Source organism: Jaculus jaculus, chromosome 15 (genome assembly GCF_020740685.1).
Source record: "Jaculus jaculus isolate mJacJac1 chromosome 15, mJacJac1.mat.Y.cur, whole genome shotgun sequence".
In the NCBI taxonomy this organism is placed as follows: Eukaryota; Metazoa; Chordata; class Mammalia; order Rodentia; family Dipodidae; genus Jaculus; species Jaculus jaculus.
Window position 1 is genome coordinate 33681078 of NC_059116.1, and position 7214 is coordinate 33688291.

A 7214-nucleotide genomic window follows, 5' to 3' on the forward strand; every position below is an offset into this window, starting at 1 on the left:
GCCTAGGTACTTGGGCCCTGGGGGGCGTGGTCAATACCGTGGTTAGTCTAATCAACCAGGACATCAAAGTATTTATTTGCAAGCAAGTGAATGCCAAAGGCATGCACCACTTTGTGTACCTGGCTTATGAACACTGGTGTGGTGGTTTGATTTAGGTGTCCCTCATAAATTTGGGTGTTCAGAATCCTAGGTTCCCAGCTGGTGAAGATTTGGGAATTAACACCTCCTGGAGGGAGTGTATTGTTGGGGACAGGCTTATGGGTATTATAGCCAGTGTCCTCTTGCCAGTGTTTGGCACACTCTCCTGTTGCTATTGACCATCTGATGTTGGCTAGGGGGTGATGTCCACCCTCTGCTCATGCCATTGTTTTCCTCTGCCATGGTGGAGCTACCCCCTCAAGTCTGTAAGCCAAAATAAGCCTCTTTTCCCCCCACAAGCTGCTTTTGGTTGGGTGATTTCTACCAGCAACGTACACCTGACTACAACAACTGGAGAACTGAACTCGGGTCATTAGGCTTTGCAGACAAGCGCCTGAACCACTGAGCCATCTCTCTAGCCCTCAAACTGTCTTCTAAATGTGTACTCATGGGTGGGTACTGCCAGCAGTCCCAAGCACAGATATTTCTTTATTCAGCTGGGAGAGGTAAAGACATAGGTAGTAAGATGGAGATAGAGTTACTAAGAATAAGTGGCTAGTGAGTGCCTGGCCCCAAATATGACATCAAAACCTCACTCCCAAGGCTGAGGAAGGGCCAGGAGGAGGTAGGCGCAGGACAGGAGGTGGGACTGGGACAGGAGGGACGCCACGTTCTGGGTCAAGTCCGCTGCACGATGAACATGCGGCACTTGTGGTCTCCTGCCCATACATGAGCCTGTCATAGGTCATCGTAGATGGGGGAGGGTCCATGAGACACCACAGCTCCCTGAGTAAATACCCGTATTGTATGGCAAAATCCTCCGAATGGAAAGGAATAACTAACTCTTGCCAGCTTTATCAAAAGCAGCCGGGTGGGCTGGAGAGATGGCTTAACGGTTAAGCGCTTGCTTATGAAGCCTAAGGATCCCGGTTCGAGGCTCGGTTCCCCAGGTCCCACGTTAGCCAGATGCACAGGGGGCGCTCGCGTCTGGTGTTCGTTTGCAGAGGCTGGAAGCCCTGGTGCGCCCATTCTCTCTCTCTCCCTCTATCTGTCTTTCTTTCTGTGTCTGTCGCTCTCAAATAAATAAATAAAAAAAATTATAAAAAACAAAAAGCAGCCGGGTCACCTCACCACAGAAGGTGTGAGGAGGGTCATTAGACCCCCACCTGAGACTCAGGTGCCCCTGCGCCAGCTGTATACAATAACAGAAGATCGTATGATGTGTGTGTGGGGGGCGGGGACAGAGTACATAGAGAGAAAAGATCTAGGAACAAGGAGCGCCATTGAGGTGGTGTCTCTGAGTCTCCATGCTCTGTAAGTAAGCCCTCACCCCGAGACTGAGAGAGGGGCATCCACAGGGGAAACCCTGATATAGTGGACCCCGCTGAAGTGCTGCTTTGGCGTCTCATGCTCATTAAGTCACCCTGAGGTTGAGGGAGGAGCATCCAAGGAGTCATTTCTTTAAAAAAAAAAAAAAATGTATTTACTTGAGAGAAAGACAGAAAAAGAGGCAGATAGAGAATGGGCACCGCCAGGGCCTTCAGCCACCACAAATGAACTCTAGACGCATGCACCACCTTGTGCCTCTGGCTTACATGGATACTGGGAAATTGAACCTGGGTCCTTAGGCTTTGCAGGTAAGTGCCTTAACTGCTAAACCATCTCTCCAGCCCCGAGGAGTCATTTTTGACACAGGAAGCCCCATCAATGTGGTTGCTTTGATGGTTCCACTTCTCAAAATATTTTTACTTATTTGAGCCAGTGTGGTGGTACCGCATGCCTTTAATCCCAGCACTGGGGAGGCAGAGGTAGGAGGATCTCTGGAAGTTTGAGGCCACCCTGAGATTACATAGTGAATTCCAGGTCAGCCTGGATTAGAGTGGGACAGTACCTTGTGGGGGGGGCAGTTCAAAATATTTTTATTTACTTATTTGAGAGAGGGAGGGAAGCAGAGAGAGCGGATGGATCCTTAGGCTTTGTATGCAAGTGCGTAAAGCCATCTCTCCAGCCTGGGTTCCACTTTTTTTTTTTTAAGTTTCTTTCTTTATTTGAGAGCGAGTGAGAGAATGAATGGACACATCAGCTCCAACTACTGCAAACGAACTCTAGATGCATGTGCCACCATGTGCAGCTGGCTTACATGGGTCCTGGGGAATTGAACTTGGGACCTTTGGCTTTGCAGGCAAGTGTCTTAACCACTAAGTCGTCTTTCCAACCCTCGAGTTCCACTTTTGTATAAACAACTCCTCTCCATGCTTTCTAAGTACTCCCAATAAATTCACTGGTTCACCAAACTGGTACTGGCACTGATGCAGTATTTTGGAGTTTAGGAGGGTCTCTCAAGTTTATAAACCCCAACTTGGGGTCCTGTCCCCTCTTTAGCAAGGAACTGATAAAGATGGACTCAAAAAGGGTAAATTATAAATTTTACTTAAGGAGAAATCACAAACTTTGGAAATATATTTAAAAGAAATTATGATCTAGGAAGAATAGAGCAGTCATAAGCATGTGGGAAATGGAAAACACAGAATAGTTCAAAATGTTCATTAAGAGAAATGGCTGGGGGCTGGAGAGATGGCTCAGCAATTAAGGTGCTTCCCTGCAAAACCTAAGGACCCAGGTTTGATCCCCAGTACCCATGTAAAGCCAGATGTACATGGTGGTGTCTGGAGTTTGCTTGCAGTGGCTGGAGGCCCTTGGCATGCCCATTCTCATTCTCTCTCTCATAAAATTCTCTCTCTCTCTCATAAATAAAAATATTAAAAAAAAATAAGAGGGCAGAGCCATAAACACATGAAAGAATCTAGGTGCTTATGTAGGAAGACTTAGAGGAACACCCATAGCATCTGCCCTAAGCTCCCCCATGGAAGAGGGCAAATGGTGGTTTAAGAAAGAAGCCAGAGCTTGAAAGATGGCTTAGTGGTTAAGTACTTAACCTGCGAAGCCCAAGGACCCTGGTTCAAGGCTTGATTCCCCAGTACCCACATAAGCCAGACGCATGAGGCAGCGCATGTCTGGGGTTCGTTTGCAGTGGCGGGAGGCTCTGATGTGTCCATTCCCTCTCTCTCTGCCTCTGTCTGTTGCTCTCAAATAAAAATACATTATTATTATTATTATTATTATTATTTTTGGTTTTTTGAGGTAGGGTCCCACTGGCTCAGGCTGACCTGGAATTAACTATGTAGTCTCTGGGTGTCCTTGAACTCACGGAAATACTCCTACCACTGCCTCCCAAGTGCTGGGATTAAAGGCGTGCACCACCACGCCTGGCTCTCAAATAAAAATACATTAAAAGAAAGAATAGCAAGTGGCTGGGTGTGGTGGCACACACCTTTAATCCCAGCACTCGGGAGGCAGAGGTAGAATTGCCATGATTTTGAGGCCTGAGATTACATAGTGAAGTTCAGGTCAGTTTGGGCTAGATAGAGTGAGACCCTACCTAGGGAAAAATAAAAATAAAAATAAAAATAAAAATGGGCGTGATGGCACATGCCTTTAGTCTCAGGACTTGGCAGGCAGAGGTAGGAGGATCACCATGAGTCTGAGGCCAACCTAAGACTACACAGTGATTTCCAGGTCAACCTGGGGCTACTTTGGGGTGGGGGGGTAGAGGAAAGAATAGCAGAGAGAAAAAATTCAGATGCAAAATGAGTAATGAGTTATACCTATGGTTACTCGGGGTTTAGAGAAATTACACAGCCAGTAGTTATAGAAAGCACTCCCATGATGAATCTAGAGTGTAAGGGAAATATACACATAGATTCAGAGACTAGAGGAAAATCATACATGTAATTATGTGAGAAGTTACCCCAAAGTATGAAACAAGGGCATTCAGACCAATAAACTACTCTGCTCAGCTCTCCCCACACCCAGCTAGGTGTGGGTGGGGGCAGGGCCAGAGTCACTGTGTATTCCAGCAGCACAAGGTGAGGTGAGGAGAAACACAGAAAATAAAGGTTGGGAACAGCTTTTATAATTGATTTAAATGTATTCTGTAGCCGAGTGTGGTAGTACACCTTTAATCCCAGCATTCGGAAGGCAGAGGTAGGAGTTCTAGGCCACCCTGATACTACACGGCCAATTCCAGGTCAGCTTGAGCTAGAGTGAGACCCTACCTCAACTAAAAAAAATTCTTAAAAGCCAGGCATGGTGGCGCAGGCCTTTAATCCCAGCACTTGAGAGGCAGAAGTAGGAGGATCAGAGGATCGCCATGAGTTCAAGGCCACCTTGAGAATACATAGTGAATTCCAAGTCAGCCTGAGCTAGAGTGAAACCTTACCTCGAGAAAAAGACAAAAAAACACCCCTAGACCCCTAGAACATTTATTTATTTGCAAGCAGAGAGAGAAGACAGACAGAGAGAATGGACACCCCAGGGTCTATAAACGAACTGCAAACGAACTCCAGACGCATGAACCCCTTGTGCATCTGGTTTACGTGGGTCCTGGGGAATCGATCCTAGATCCTTTGAGTTCACAGGCAAACACCTTATCTGCTAAGCCATCTCTCTAGCCCAAAACATTTTTTAAAAATTTTGTTTACTTTTATTTGAGAGTAACACAGAGAAAGAGGCAGAGAGAGAGAGAGAGAGAGTGGGCACACCAGAGCTTCTAGCCACTGCAAATGAATTCCAGACGTGTGCGACCGCTTGTGCATCTGGCTAACGTGGGTCCTGGGGCCTTGAACCAGGGTCCTTAGGCTTCACAGGCAAGTGTTTAACCCCTAGGCCATCTCTCCAGCCCAACTTTTTTTTTTTTTTTTTAATAAATGTATTCTGTTGTCAGATTCAGCTATGAAAGGGGTTTGTACATTTGAAAGGTCTGGCTCCAGGGTCAGCCCATCTGGGTAGCGAAGACTACCCATTAGGTAGCTGTGCTAGACTGTGGGCAGCAGGGGCACTGCACTTGTTATGGATCAGGAAGGAGTTCCATTCCTGCCAGGGCAAGGTGGCATTGGTTCTCTCTGGGCCTCAGTTCCTAGTTGAAAGTGCCTAAAGGAACCTAGCTTTCTACTTCTCCTTCAGTGTAACTGTAGTTTGATCTGCCATCTTTGCCTTATTTGGGGTGAAGATGTGTATTTAAGTCTCCCCAGGGGGTATGCTTTCTTTAACAACTGGAAAAGATTGCCGGAAAGAAGGAGTCATGGCCTTTCGTGGTCAGCCCGAATGGGTACTCATTCTCCAGTAAGTACCCTCCCACACGATTATGCAAGAGTCCCTAATTTAGCCCAGTGGGTCAAAAAATAAATAAATAAGTAAATGCATGAAAGTAGAAATGAAGGCTGGGAGTGGTGGTGACATACACCTTAATCTCAGTACTCATGAGGCTGAGGTAGGAGAGAATCATCCTGAGTTCAAAACCAGCATGGGCTACATGAGACCCTACCTCAAAAGTAAAGTAGGAATGCCAGGTGTGGTAGTGCACACCTCTAATCCCAGCACTCAGAATTTGGGAGGCAGAGGTAGAAGGACTGCTGAGAGCTCAAGGCCATCCTGAAACTGCATAGCGAATTCCAGGTCAGCCTGCAGTTCCTAAAACAGCTAAAGATTGATCTACCACATGACCCAGCTATAGCACTCCTAGGCATATATCCTAAGGACTCATCTCATTTCCTTATATGAACGTGCTCAACCATGTTTAGAAATGGAACCAGCCAAGATGTCCCTCAACTGATGAGTGGATAATGAAGATGTGGCACATTTATACAATGGAGTTTTACTCAGCGGTAAAGAAAGATGAAGTTATGAAATTTGCAGAAAAATGGATGGATCTGGAAAGGATTATACTGAGGTAACCCAAGCCCAGAAAGCAGGCGCCACATGTTCTCCCTCATATGTGGATCCTAGATACAGATGATTGGGTTTCTGCGTGAGAAGGAAAAAAACTCAGTAGCAGAGGCCAGTAAGTTAAAAAGGAGATATAAAGGGAAGAGAAAGGAAGGGAGGAGGGTACTTAATAGGTTGGTATTGTATATATATAACTACAATGATTGAGACGGGGAGGTAATATGATGGAGAATGGAATTTCAAAGGGGAAACTGTGGGTGGGGGGGAGGGAGGGTATTACCATGGGATATTTTTTATAATCATGGAAAATGTTAATAAAAATTGTGAAAAGAGGAGGGAATTACCATGGGATATATTTTATAATCATGGAAAATGTTAATAAAAATTTTAAAAAAAAATTGTGAAAAGAAAAAAAAAAAAACTTGCCAGCCTAAATTCCAATCCCCAGCATCCACATAGTCACATAAGCCAGGCAGAAAGGTGTGCTGGTCCAAAACAATGGAAGAAATGCACAGGAAAGGGCTGTGTGAACTTATGACCCCAAGAGCGAAGGTATCAGTCAGACATGGTGGCATCCAGGCAGGAGCATTTTTTTGAAGCCAGCTATGCTACAAAGTGACGAACAAAAAGTCCCAAGACAGGGCTGGAGGCATGGTTTAGCGGCCTGCAAAGCCAAAGGACCCTGGTTCAATTTCCTAGGACCCATGCTAGCCAGATGCACAAAGAGGCATATGTATGAGTCTGGAGTTCATTTGCAGTGGCTGGAGGATCTGGCGCACCCATTCTCTCTGTCAAATATAAAGTCCCAAGACAAAGATTATTAGAAAATAGGGCCAGGGTGTGGCCCTGAAGCAGAGTACTTGCCTGGTGTGGGTTTAATCCACACCTGTGAGCTGGCTAACTCTCCAGACACCAGCTTTTTGCTTGCAGACGCTATCGGCAAAGGGAACAGCTACAGCTACACAGATGGCTCAGGGTTCTCTGGTGAAGTCCCTGGAAAGAACCAGAAGCCTCCACACCAAGAGCTAAAGCCAGTCATGAGGCACAAATGGAGCCATGGAGGGGAAGCAGCAAGTTTCCAAAACCCAGGACATAGCAAGGCCACCCACAGAACTTAGCAGTGGTTTGGAAATACATTTATCTGAGCTGGGGAAATGACTGAGGGGCTAAAGGTGCTTGCTTGCAAAGCCTGCCAGCCAGGGTTTGATTCTCTAGTACCCATATAAAGCCAGATGCACAAAGTGGTGCATGCATCTGGAGTTCATTTACAGTGGCAGGAGACCCTATCACAT